The sequence below is a fragment of the Vipera ursinii genome (genome assembly GCF_947247035.1).
Source record: "Vipera ursinii genome assembly, chromosome: 3".
Classification (NCBI taxonomy): domain Eukaryota; kingdom Metazoa; phylum Chordata; class Lepidosauria; order Squamata; family Viperidae; genus Vipera; species Vipera ursinii.
In genome coordinates this window covers 111,903,861-111,918,075 of record NC_139516.1, presented here as the reverse complement: position 1 = coordinate 111,918,075, position 14,215 = coordinate 111,903,861, and the positions used below count along the sequence as shown (strand labels likewise).

At 36.3% G+C, this 14,215-nt stretch overlaps 1 protein-coding gene across 1 annotated transcript in view; it reads left to right on the top strand.

Moving 5' to 3' along the window:
* PAPPA2 (pappalysin 2) overlaps positions 1-14,215 on the top strand; it is a gene marked incomplete at both ends in the record, with an annotated part of 159,355 nt that overhangs the window by 49,282 nt on the left and 95,858 nt on the right. The gene's annotated exons all lie outside the window — the stretch shown is intronic.

Sequence of the window (14,215 nt, the reverse complement as noted above, 5' to 3'; positions counted from 1 at the left end):
AGAGTAATATATAGAGTAATATACGGGTTATCCTTTTGGTTGTCCTAGAAATACATAGACAAATTTAATATCTGAATATGGTATCTTCATGTATCTTCTTTGTGGAAGTCTGCCAATTGGAGCACAGTGAAATATGCGAATTACATCATCCTATGCTATTTTGGAATACTGAGCTGATCTAAGTACCCAGCTGGCCTTTTGTACGCTTAAATGGATTGATTTTATTATCTTTCCTGATGAGGCTGACAATCTATATTTAGGGTCCTCAGTGTGAGCTGTGGTTCGGCATGATTATTAGTCATTGTGATTATAGTAGATAAAGAGAAACCATAATGGAGCAATTTCTTCCCTAATGTGTGCTTCCAGAATGAGAGGGATTTATCTAACAAAATTAAGAATTACATTTTAATTTTACCAAAGATCAAAAATTCTTACTACTTCACCAAAAACTGTTTAGTTCCATTTTAATACAGAGTACTGGATTTGGGGGTTCTTGCAATCCACTGGGCATTTTGTGCCTTGTAAATTAAAAGTCCATTGCATCTTGGACAATTCAGCATATTCTTTGATGCCATTGAAATTTGGCTTAATAATGTGTAAAAACAAAGAGGCCAAGAATAGTTCTAGATGATTCTTGATTTTTTTTAGAAGAGATGAAATCTAGTGTTAATGCTTTAATTGATTGCAGTTTCTTGGCTAATACTACAATATCAGAAGTTCAGAGAGCTAATTGGATGGTAATTCATCAACAATATCAAGATCTAAAGTCAGCTTCCCATTCTGTCTTTTAGCAAATAATTTATGAAATTGATCTTCCCATCCAACCACGTATATGTGTGACTATTTAATCCTGAGGGCTTCTGGGAAGAGGTCTGGCAGTTACTTGCCAAAACAAGAACTTCTGCCAATTATACAGCAGACGTTTGAGCCAGATGTAGAGACTGTCTTTTTCTTTTTGATTTTTAAAAACTTACTATTCTATCTCAGATGCTGTGAATGATGGTGTATTAGCTTAATATTTTTGAATGACCTTAATAAAAGGTCTCTCTTTTTTGCATTTAAAAAAATCTTCATCAAGCAAGTATTTTTCTTTTTCTCTCTGTTTTCAACTTGATTTGGAACTCATCACTACTGGATCTTGTACATGGTAGAGCCATTCAATATTGTCAAGCAGAGAACTGCCCTGTCTAGGTGTGATATGAAATCACATCTGAAGATGTATGATGTTGGGAGAATGGTCTCATCTCAGAAGGAGGAATTTTAGTTTCAGGATTAGCACAGGTGGTTGCTTCAGTGAAAAGTTTAGTGTTGATGGCATATAGGACAGATGTTCCAGATAAAGTGATTAGATAAAACTAGCTAATAACATGTAGCGAACATTAAAAGTATGAACAGTTCTAAGTACATAAGAGATGGTTCGGGATGATCTGTGCCTGAACTGAAACATTTGTTACTGCCTCCTAGTGGGATATAGTATTTATATAGTTTTTATTTTAAAAAAATTATATACACTGTCCAGAGTGGCTCTGACAGTGAGATGGGAAGTTTCTAAATGTGATATATAAAAAAATATTTTAGTCTTCATATGGAACTAAACATAATATATTGTACTGTTTCAGTAAAGTTATATTTATATGATTAGACATTATAAACAGTCTACTATTTAGACAGCTTAAAGTATTGAAAAAAGAAAAATGAAAGAAATTTCTATCAATATTTATTACACTTTAGGATGTCGTATTAAAAGCATAAAATTATTTGTCTTTTTCATTCAAAGTTAAATATAACATTTAAAATGCATTAGTTATATTATAATGGCTTCGACCTTAAGCAAATTATTTGATATTAAACTCTCTACTGTATTGTACGTCAAAATATATAATGTTGATAAAAAGTGGAAAAGATAGACAAAGCAAATTTAGCAAAAATTAAAATACCTAAAAAATTAATGAATAAAGAAATAATGGTAAAAAAGCTGTTGGTTTCTGACTGGGTGGTTTGCTAATTTGCAAAATTTGTGGACATCCTTAAAAGTCAGACGGTAAATGTATTATATTTACCATCCTGTGTGATGTGTTGTAAACAGAACTGTTGGTTCAATGGATAAATAGAAACAGTTACTCTAGAAAAAAGCTGTTTGAGAAGAATAATTGCGGGGGGGGGGGAAATCAAGAATGAGGGATTTTCTTCACAGCAGCATGGGTAGACTTGAGCAGCAGCAATGATGATGATGATAATAATAATACAGTAATAATGAAGTTGGAAGGGACCTTGGAGGTCATCTAGTCCAATCCCCCACTCAGGCAGGAAACCCTATACCATTTCAGATAAATGGCTGTCCAGTCTCTTCTTAAAAACTTCCAGTGTTGGAGCATTCACAACTTCTGGAGGCAGGTTGTTCCATTGATTAATTGTTCTAACTGTCAGGAAGTTTCTCCTTAGTTCTAGGTTGCTTCTCTCCTTGACTAGTTTCCATCCGTTGCTTCTTGCCCTGCCTTTGGGCACTTTGGAGAATAGCTTGACTCCCTCTTCTTTGTGGCAGCCCCTGAGATATTGGAACACTGCTATCATGTCACTCTCGTCCTTCTCTTCATTAAACTAGACATACCCAATTCCAGCAACCATTCCTTATATGTTTTAGCCTCCAGTCCCCTAATGATCTCTGTTGAGGGGAGGGAGTGGAAAGAGAGAAGAGGAAGCTCTGGGAAGATTTTTTGGGGGGAGAGGCTGGTGCAGTGGAGTGATATCCTTGGCAGGGAGCTGTTCCTTATTGTTGTAACCATCACAGTAAGGAACAAAAACAGGCCAGTATGGCGGCTCCAATGGTTGTGGGGAGACAAGGAGTGGAAGGCACTGGGAAGATAGGTACAGGTCAGCCAGTGCTTTAGGCTACAAAAGGATATCATTGATGGTGGCTGAAGGAAAGGAAGGGAAGGGAAGTCTGGGAAGTTCAGATAACGGAGATGAGGAGAGACTGTACCCAGTCTTGTCTTATTTGCCATTCAGAACGACTCCAAGATCCCTCCAGATTTTGGTTCAAAATGTGCTGCATTTTATTTTGGCCAACCTTGACCAATCTAAAACAGTTTAGCAGAACTTTCCAAATGCAATGTTTGTTTCAGGCTTGAAACAAAATATTTTCTGTTTTATCCACAGTTCTTTTTTACTTAATATGCAAACTATTTTACATAGACTTAGCAGACCTACTGAATTGCTAGGAACAGCCACATAATCAATGCTTGAGATTCTATTTGCAGCATAGTATGTAAATTCATCCAGATTATTGTTTGGTACAGTATCATTTGTAAATTTAAATAAACAAAGATTTAGATTGAACAGAGACCTGTATATTTGCTCATTAGGCCTGTAGAGTATTTAAAGAATAAGAGAACTGCTATTAAATTTTCAGAAAGGTAGAGTTAAACTGCTTCACAGTCACTGGGAGTCAGGTGGCATATAAATTAAATACATTATTATAATCTATTCACAATAGTGAGAAATCACAGCTGCCAACTTAGATGGTATTCACCTTCATATGTATCAAGTTCTTCCCAAGAAACTAGGATGTTGTGATGTATCATTGTAATATATGTGTGGGTTCACACAGTGTAGCTTTGCAATTGACAGAAGGAAATGTTGTTAATGCACAAATTTTCTAAGGTCCAGGATTTTTTGATATGGCACCAAATGTGTGGATAACCACTGGGATCACCACAGTGATTTAGGCCATAATCTTTCAATTTCAATTTTTGAGATCTTTATACTTTGTGATCTTCTCCATTTTTTATCTTCTATTCTATTATTCTCTGGTAGTGCTACATCAATTACCTATACTTTCATCCTTTCTATATCTGGTGTATCTATTTGGAAATCCCACGATATCTAACCTGCTCATTTTCTACTATTTTTTCCACTCTATATTCCCACCAGTTTTTCATTACTGGTACATGATCACTTTTAACAATGTTCCAGTGAATCATTTTGGTGACTGTGTTATATTATTGTTTATCATCTGTTTGTGCAAGCTTCTTGCCCGAGCTGAGTATAATAATAAATGAGTATTATGGTTGGTTGCAGAGTCAGCCAGATGTTTAGACTGGATTCCCACCTATTGTATCCTTCACAAGGACTCAGAATAGGCAGATTTTGTTGTTTGATGGTATTAAAAGTATCACTGTTCCAAATAAAGCTGCCTTTTGCAATTGACTGATGGTGATTTTGTCAATGCCAATGATATTCAAATAGTATTACAGTTGTTTTAGGATTGTACCCAAGGTGCCTATTACTATTGGCATTATCTTTGCTTTATTATTATTCTAAAATAACATATGCTAATATGAAATATGCCTTTAATTGCATCTTTCAAGCACTATGTCAAATACTAATAATACTTTCTTAGACTACAAATTACAAGCCATAGCATGTGTTTCAACTGGTTGTATTATACATCTTGATTAGTCTGATGTTTGTACATTTTACAACCATAATTATTGCAATATACCTATTAATGAAGATGCAGAGCACCCTCAACTTTCCTCTTCTATATCTTTGAGTTGCATTCAAAGGATGGGAAGTAAATCTGTTCAGGTGTGAAAATACACGAGCCAGATCTGCTGGTAAAGTAAGATGTTAAAATTAGATCAGAATTTGAAAATTAAAAGATTTTTAGATTTGCTTTTGAACCCAGCAATATCTCAGGTGACAACTATTTGGGATATTTCTCTTGATAATATGATATAGGTCACAGGTGTCAGACTTACCATGTCACGTGATGTGTCACAACGTATCGCAACCCTTTTTGCATTGCCGGCAATGGGGTGGGCTCAGCTTCGGTATGATGAAACTGGCCCACGGGCCGGCAGTTTGACATTCCTGATATAGGTGCTTTTCTGTGACCTTTTCACTACACATGCATCAACATTATGACCTAAAGGAGAAATTTTGAAAGCTGTCAAGCTTTTTTCATGATACTAATGATATTCAATTAATTTTGAACCAAGTTGATATGGATTTGTCAATTATGTATCTGAGCCTGCAGATTTTGCTCCATAAAATAGGCTGCCCCATAAATATGATAGTTAGATGATACATTATAGATACAGGTGAAACTCGAAAAATTAGAATATTGTGCAAAAGTTCATTTATTTCAGTAATGCAACTTAAAAGGGGAAACTAATATACTGTATGAGAAAGACTCATTACATGCAAAGCAAAATAGTTCAAGCCGTGATTTGTCATAATTGTGATGATTATGGCTTACAGCTCATGAAAACCCCAAATCCACAATCTCAGAAAATTAGAATATTGTGAAAAGGTGCAATATTCTAGGCTCAAAGTGTCCCACTCTAATCAGCTAATTAAGCCATAACATCTGCAAAGGGTTCCTGAGCCTTTAAATGGTCTCTCAGTCTGGTTCAGTAGGAATCACAATCATGGGGAAGACTGCTGACCTGACAGTTGTGCAGAAAACCATCATTGACACCCTCCATAAGGAGGGAAAGCCTCAAAAGGTAATTGCAAAAGAAGTTGGATGTTCCCAAAGTGCTGTATCAAAGCACATTAATAGAAAGTTACGTGGAAGGGAAAAGTGTGGAAGAAAAAGGTGCACAAGCAGCAGGGATGACCGCAGCCTGGAGAGACTGTCAGGAAAAAGCCATTCAAAAGTGTTGGGGACTTTCACAAGGAGTGGACTGAGGCTGGAGTCAGTGCATCAAGAGCCACCACTCAGAGACGGATCCTGGACATGGGCTTCAAATGTCGTATTCCTCTTGTCAAGCCACTCCTGAACAACAAACAACGTCAGAAGCGTCTTACCTGGGCTAAAGAAAAACAGACCTGGTCTGTTGCTCAGTGGTCCAAAGTCCTCTTTTCTGATGAGAGCAACTTTTGCATCTCATTTGGAAACCAAGGACCCAGAGTCTGGAGAAAGACACACTGCACGATGCTTGAAGTCCAGTGTGAAGTTTCCACAGTCTGTGTTGATTTGGGGAGCCATGTCATCTGCTGGTGTTGGTCCATTGTGCTTCATTAAGTCCAGGGTCAACGCAGCAGTCTACCAGGAGATTTTGGAGCACTTCATGCTTCCTTCCACAGATGAGCTTTATGGGGATGCTGACTTCATTTTCCAGCAGGACTTGGCACCTGCCCACACTGCCAAAAGCACCAAAACCTGGTTCAATGACTGTGGGATTACTGTGCTTGATTGGCCAGCAAACTCGCCTGACCTGAACCCCATAGAGAATCTATGGGGCATTGCCAAGAGAAAGATGAGAGACATGAGACTGAACAATGCCTCTGCATTGTTCAGTCTCATGTCTCTCATCTTTCTCTTGGCAGACAACACGCTGTTTACCATATATCAAGATGTTTATATTTAAAAAAATCAATAAAATATATTTAAATAAAAATAAAAATGAGTTTCCAATAAAGTAACATATTAAATATGAGCTTAGAATCTCCAAATACAGGAGAAAGAACAGTGAGTGCTGAGGTCACAATTTACCTTAAAACTGACTATTCTCATTTTTAAGACCAAATGAAAAAATAGAGAGTGAGGCCCTGTAAAATTTATCATGACAATGTTGGACTTCATTCACTCTTTCTGAAGAGCTGAAGGGCGCTATTGAAGCATCCTGGTCTTCCATAACACCTCAGCAGTGCCACAGGCTGATAGCTTCCATGCCACGCCGCATTGAGGCAGTAATTGCTGCAAAAGGGGCCCAGACCAAGTACTGAGTACATATGCATGCTTATACTTGTCAGAGGTCCGATACTGTTGTATGTACACTCCTTGTTTTATTGATTGCATGTAATATTCTAATTTTCTGAGGTTGTGGATTTGGGGTTTTCATGAGCTGTACGCCATAATCATCACAATTATGACAAATCACAGCTTGAACTATCCTGCTTTGCATGTAATGAGTCTATCTCATATATTAGTTTCCCCTTTTAAGTTGCATTACTGAAATAAATGAACTTTTGTACGATATTCTAATTTTCCGACTTTCACCTGTAGATAGATAGATAGATAGATAGATAGATAGATAGATAGATAGATAGATAGATAGATAGATAAAAAGACAGACAGAGAGACAGATAGATAGAAGGTGCCCTGCTGAAATTGACCAAGGAGCTATTACTTCCAGCCCCATCTATAAACAGGCTCACCAAATGTTTTCAAGAAGACCACAAGAAAGTCTGAAAGCAATAACTCTCTCCTATTTTTGCCTTGAAGCCACTGGCATTTATTGACAGACTTCTGCATTCAGAGACTTTGCTTTGCTTTCATAACTAATGCCCTCACCTTCATTAATTTGTATAGTTATACTTTCCCCCCTGGGTGACCAGTATGTAACTTTCCACATATTGTGGGACTCCCAGTACTTTATTCTAATGGACATGTTGACTGGAGTTGCTGGATTTTTGTGAACCAGTAATTCACAAATAATAGTGCATTATGATAGATAATTCTATAAGTCATTAAGCATACTATTTTTTTTTAAAAAAATACTAGGACTTTCATTCTACATTCATTTATTCAGTACATGATTTTACTGATCTCTCTCATCCCAGAAATATTGTATGGGACCTGGTTATCTTGGAGAGGTCTAACTGCCTGTAAAAATATACATCTGGTTCTCACCCTCTTACCCAAGAAAATAATAAAAACATTGGCTATTCCTGTACCAAGAACTCCAATTGTACCTTCGAGCCACAAATCATGCTTTATTGTTCCAGCTTAGGCCCATATTCCATGTGGAGCTTTTAACTTCTGCACTATCCATTGATCAGTGTGTGCAGTCTTGCAGAAAATTTAAGCAGCTTCAGTTTCTCTCAGCATATGCTTCACGACTGCCCATTTGCATTAGTATAATGCTTCCTTGTCAGACAACTCCGCTTAAGAAAGTTAAGATTTTAGGGTCACAGTGTCAGGTCTTGTGATAATCAGCATTGACCTTTCAGCTTTCTTGGTCAGTTCCAAGTTGTCAGAAGCCTCAATGTCTTCTATGGTGCTTGAATACTTCAAGCCTGCTGAGCATTTTATGAAGGACTAAGTTCCTGTGTGGTAAATTTTCTGTTCCTAAGCAGATGCCAAAACACTGGCCTTTGGGAAAGGAGGATTAATACCTTACTCAGGTTGTGATCTCTTTTGTGAACTCACTTCACAGTACTTCCCTTTCATATTTGATGTGAAAGTCCTGGCCTTTGTAAGGCAACTTGCTAATGGCTTAAAAGATTTGTGAAAGCTGATTCATATCAAGCCCACATGTAAAGAGCAACAATGCATGGAGAGGCCACAACAGATACAAGAGAAGGAAGGGAATGATTTGTGTTCAAGCACCAAAGGCCTTTTTCATAGACCTTCATTGGGACAATCAGTTGGGCTTTCATCAGCTAACCAAAACTTTCATAAGAAAGGAGAGCATTCTCAAATGAACTTTTCTTTATTTGCCCATTTTGAAATCAAGCTAACGACCATAAAGAAAGAGTGAATGAAGTCCAACATTGTCATGATAAATTTTACAGGGCCTCACTCTCTATTTTTTCATTTGGACTTAAAAATGAGAATAGTCAGTTTTAAGGTAAATTGTGACCTCAGCAAACACACTCACTGTTCTTTCTCCTGTATTTGGAGATTCTAAGCTCATATTTAATATGTTACTTTATTGGAAACTCATTTTTATTTTTTTAAAAAAATATATTTTATTGATTTTTTTAAATATAAACATCTTGATATATGGTAAACAGCGTGTTGTCTGGGTTTATATTTACAAAGTAATCATTAATGGTTAATTTCTATATTCCAAAATCCACATAACTTTGCTTGATTTTCTCTTCTTCCAATAATATTCTCTTTGCAATCTAAATTAATACAATTTTTATTAATTTGATAGGTAACAATTAAATATAAAGATTTTTCTAAAATTTCTACCAATAATAATCTCATCAATATCATGTTTCTTTTCTATCTGATCATCTTGGTTGTTTTGTCACAAATCCTGTTTACAATTCTTATTTAAATTTATTTTCCCTAAAATGTTCAAAACATTTCTACTCGTTAAAATTTTCCCAGAATTAATTACCTTAAAGTATTTAAATCTATTTTCATATCTTAAAAAATAAGTAAGAAGAAGACAGAAAAGAAATACAGAAAAAGAAAAGATGTGAGAGGAAAAAAAGAAAAAGAGAAGAAAAAAGAAGAAAAGAAAATAATATACTACTTAAAATACATATCCCTCTTGAACTAGTATACACTTATTTCCAAATAATAAATCCAATCACCTAATCTTTTAACTCTATTCAAAACATTTTCCCATGTTTAGTTATCCATTGGAATTTTCTTAAAATCAGTTACATTTAAATATCTAAACCATTTCCTTTATGTTAATCATCTCACACATTTTTATAGTTCTCATATGGGGGAAAAAAGAAAAAGATACTGTCTTACTTAGAGAGTTAAACCCTCTTAAACTAAAATCTTTCAATTTCTTCAGCCATATTCAAACGTGTTTAATTTTTAAATATTCACTCTGATACACCCCATCATCTAATTCCTCAATTCTCACTTTAGCCCTCTTCTTTTGCCAAGCATCTCTCCCAATAAATATATTCGATTGTATCAAAGAGTCTTTCCATAATCTTGTAAATGTTGTGGATATAGTAGGCAAATCAAACATCATGTCTTTGTAAAAAGATTTTGCCCCTTCATATCGTTGAAGATTTCTCTCATCATCCCTTGTCTCCCCATTTCTTGTGGTATTCCCAACAGCTCAGCAATCCATTTTGTCAAATCTTTTTCTTTATCCTCAAATTTACTTTGCGATCTTAGAGTTATCTTTTCAATGTTCAATGTTTCTTGTAAGTCCTTCTCCACTTGGGTCTCCACTAGCTTATAGTCAGTTGTCTGTTTTACATGATCTCTCTCTTTGTTTGTTTTCTGATCATTTGATTGTTGTGATGTTAAATTGAGAATTCATTCTTTTAAATTTTCAAATTCATTTTTAATTTCCTCATGGTTTGAAGTTAATATTATTTGCAGAACAAACAGGACATTTTCTCCTGGTAAGTATTTTTTATTGGTATGTTCTTTCTGCAGATCTCTGATGCTCCATAATGACCAAAAGTCCTTTCTCTGCCAATCACTTTAAAGTTGCAATTTAAAAAATATTTATGATCCAGGAAGGTCATTTTTTTCTAAGTTTTGTAGTTCTCACTTTGTAGATAGTCCACAATGTTTTCATTTCTTTTGTAACAGCTGCTCTTTGTTTAATAAACACCCTGAAGGTCACAACAACAGGCTTTTCTTTCTGGGCTGTATATTCAGGGCAGTATTTTCATCCACTACTAGATGTCAGCACCAGTCCATCTTTCAATTTTTTCCCCCTTAAACTTAATTCGCCACTTCCGTTTAGAGGAGGGTGGAACAAAGACACACACACCCCTCACTTTCGGAGGATTTTTACTTCTGGGATTTTTCTTTCCCCCCCTCAGTAAATCAGTCAGGTAGGAGAGAGAAAATTAATATTCTTACCCAGTTCAGTCACACTGTTTACAATCATGCTTAGTTTAGTACTTTTTGGCTTTGGCTGCATGTAGCTTGGGCTAGACTCACGAATGATGCTAGCCTTTCTTCTGTTGGTTTTTGGAGAGCTTTCCCCAGATGTCCAGATTGACCATCTCCCCAGGATTGGCAGGGTTTCCATCCTTCCTTGCCACCTAACCAGGGTGGATTTGGGCCCATTTAGAGTCCCCAAACAGAAAGAAATAAGCCATAGGGATCATCTCGATCCCTTGGCTGGTGCACTAGCTGCGCAGAACCGAAAGCCAGAAACTCGCTTTTCTAAGAGACAGAGAAAGGGAGAGAAATAATAGTAACAAAAATCAATCAAACAACCAAAAATCACCAATTTTATAAAACAAGTCAGTTAAGATTTAAAGTGTACATCTCATTATTATTATTTCATTCAAATGTTGTCTTTCTCTTTCTCATCACAGAGGTTTCTTTAATACTTTACAGATTTGTTTTGTGAATCCACTGGAAAGTTATTCCGGTTATGATCTTAGTATGTCTTAATATCTTTGTCTTTCTCCTTTTGTTTTTCAAAGCCTTAACCAGCTTCTTTTATGTATCCTCTAAAAAAGTTTGCATTCGTGTCGTTCTCTTGGCTTTTTTCTGTCTTATAATCCACACTTTTTCCTGCCGTTTATATTTCTAGCTTAAATGTCTGTTTTGTAATCCATACATTTTTAATCCAATATTTCTGATTCCACTATTTCTGCATAAAGCAAGAGTTATTTTATATCTATAATTCCTTCCTGTAATTAATATCTTATTCACATAGTTTTAACTATAAAATCTACCAGCCATTAGTGATATTGTAGCTAATAATTTCTTGTCCCACTCTTCAAAGACCTTTGTTTCTAATTTTGTAGTATTTTGTGTCAGTTTGTAAATAGTCCTAAAGGCAAGGTTTTTTTTTCTTTTTTACATGGACCTTAGTATCTAATTTAAATCATAATATTTCTTATGTCTTTATAACTTGCAGTAGTCAAAACAATTCTCGTTCTCACAAAAATGAATTTATTTTGTATCGTTAGTTCAAAAATCTTATAGTACAAATTTCAGTATTCCAAATTTGTCTGCATACTTAATTTGTTTATAACTTTCTAAATCTTGTTTAGCCTTTTGCCATTTATTTCAAATTCTTTATGTTCTTACTGTAAATTTATAATTATTTTTTTATTTTGTTCAGGAATAAAGATACATTTACCAGGTGACTTTTCAAAGTTGCCAATCCAAAGACCTCTAAAGCCTTAAGATATTTTAAAAGCTATTTCCAAAAGTGATTAGAAGCAAGGTTAGGAAATCTAATGTCCTATAAACAGGGCTTTTTTTCTAAAAAAAAAAAAAAAAAAAAAGGTGCCGGAACACTCATCTTGGTGGGTGCAGGAGGCGGGGGTGGGGGTGGAGGGCAGCGCTGCTGCGGTCACGGGCGTGAGGGATATTGGCAGCAGGCTGTCCCCCGGGGCCGGAGCCATTGCGGCTGGTGCAGTGGGAGCAGCGGGGCCCGCTCTATACGGTGGGGCTGTGCAGGGCGGGCGACAGAGGCGTGGTGGGCCAGGCAATGCAGGGCGGCCACTTAGGCACACAGGGTGAGGCGACGGTGGCACAGTCCAGCACAGGGTAGGCCACCAGCCTGGCTGACATGGTTGAGCACAAGGAAGGAGTGCACATGGACTCCGCAGAACCCACCTCCCACTCCTTGTCCTCTTTTACTTACCTAGTTGAGATGGTGTAGTTGGGCAGCAGGGAGGGTTGCAAACTTCCTGCCAACTCACCTTCGCTGCAGACAACTTGCCGGTGCAACGTTTGCCGGCCGGGTCTTTTGGCGCTCTCAGCAGCAATTCCTATTGGCTTTCGAGTAGCATAGCTTGTGGGAGGGAGGGAGTAGCATAGTGTTGGAGCTCGTGGTCATGGTAAGCCATGGAGGCAACATGACTTTTAGGGCAGTGGTGGTGATTTTATTACTTTTTTTTAAAGTCTGTGCTCTGTCCAAGGGTGCTTGTCAGGCTGCATGTACAGGCTTGGTCTACAATTTATTTTGGAGCATTCAACTATCTAGAGCAGGCATGTCAAACTCATTTTGTTTGAGGCAACTTCTTATAAAAGAATTGCCATTAATTTGTTTTAATAAAATAATTTAAATCAATTTTTCACTTGATTTCAAATTAAATAAATTATATTGGTTGACAATGAGATTTTTTTAGTACAATTGCCAAATGCAATAAACTGGTTTTAAGTATATGTTACTGGAAGGAAAAAGCAATCCCTGCTGCATTACTGATCCCAGAGAAGCATTTGCATGTATGTAGATATCCTTAGGGTGCTATAGTTATGGATGAGAAATATTGGTTGCAAAGTTGGCATTTCTGGATGTAATACAGATATTTTGGACTTAGTTTTGTTTCTTTGCATGTTTGATATTTTTAAAAAGGCATATGCTACTGACTATGCGTATACACATATGTTACATCTTTTGCTAGGATACATGACCACTGCTTGTCCAGAATGTAAAAAGTGAAAGATTGTGACTAAACAAAATTTTAATGTACAGATAATACCACCAGAAATTATTTTAGCCTTTTTAATAAATGTTGTTATTGATGTTAAGCTCACCATGGAAAACATCATATATCGTTATGTATATAGTAGGTTAATTATTTAAAGACTGAAGTGCAACATAACTAGATTCTAAATAATCTATTTTTCAAAACACACAACAGTCCAAACAGTAAAAGTAAAGTCCAAATTAAGAATGTTTCATTCTTAAGAATTGTTTAATTTAAAGTGGTTTAGTTGTAATAGATGGTTAGATTCAAAATAGTTTTCAATAGTACAAAATAGTACAAAAGATACTATTTTTTTCTAGCATCAGCTAAATTAGACATATTACATTGAGAAAAATGTTTCTCATTTCTTTCCTGTTACCTTTATGAAATCATCATTGCAGAGATGTTAACATAGGAAATAGATTATTTGGTTATCTAATTTTACCTTCCAAAAGACAGTAGCAGATGAAAAATCTGAGGTTCCTTCCTGTTGGCTTTTTTGAATTAGCTGCTTTAGATTCTAAAAGAATAGTTCCTAAAGAAGTAACCCTGTAAATAGTTTTAATGTCTTCCTCTAGAGCAGGGGTAGGCAACCTTGGCTCTTTTATGACTCGTGGACTTCAACTCCCAGAATTCCTGAGCCAGCATGGAAACCTCTCCCTTTCCCTTCAGCATGGCTTGCTCAGGATTTCTGGGAGTTGAAGTCCACGAGTCATAAAAAAGAGCCAAGATTGCCTAGCTCTGCAATAGGCTTAGGGGAGGGAGCTTCTTAGCTTCTTCTTCTTCTTCTTCTTCTTCTTCTTCTTCTTCTTCTTCTTCTTCTTCTTCTTCTTCTTCTTCTTCTTCTTCTTCTTCTTCTTCTTCTTCGCAAAAAAAAGGTGCTGGAACGCCGTTCTGAGTGTTCTATGAGAAAAAAAGCCCTGCCTATAAAAGGCATCACTTCAGTTGTGAGTTTGATTATTAATCCTTTTGTCTCTTGGCACTCAGACTGTTGAGATTGCTATCTTGTAGTTTACTTGCAAGGAACAGTCATTTGGGGTACATGTGAGTCCTCTCCTTGTTTGAAGAGGCTCCGAAGAAGGTCTAGAGAGGGTCTGAAGAACTG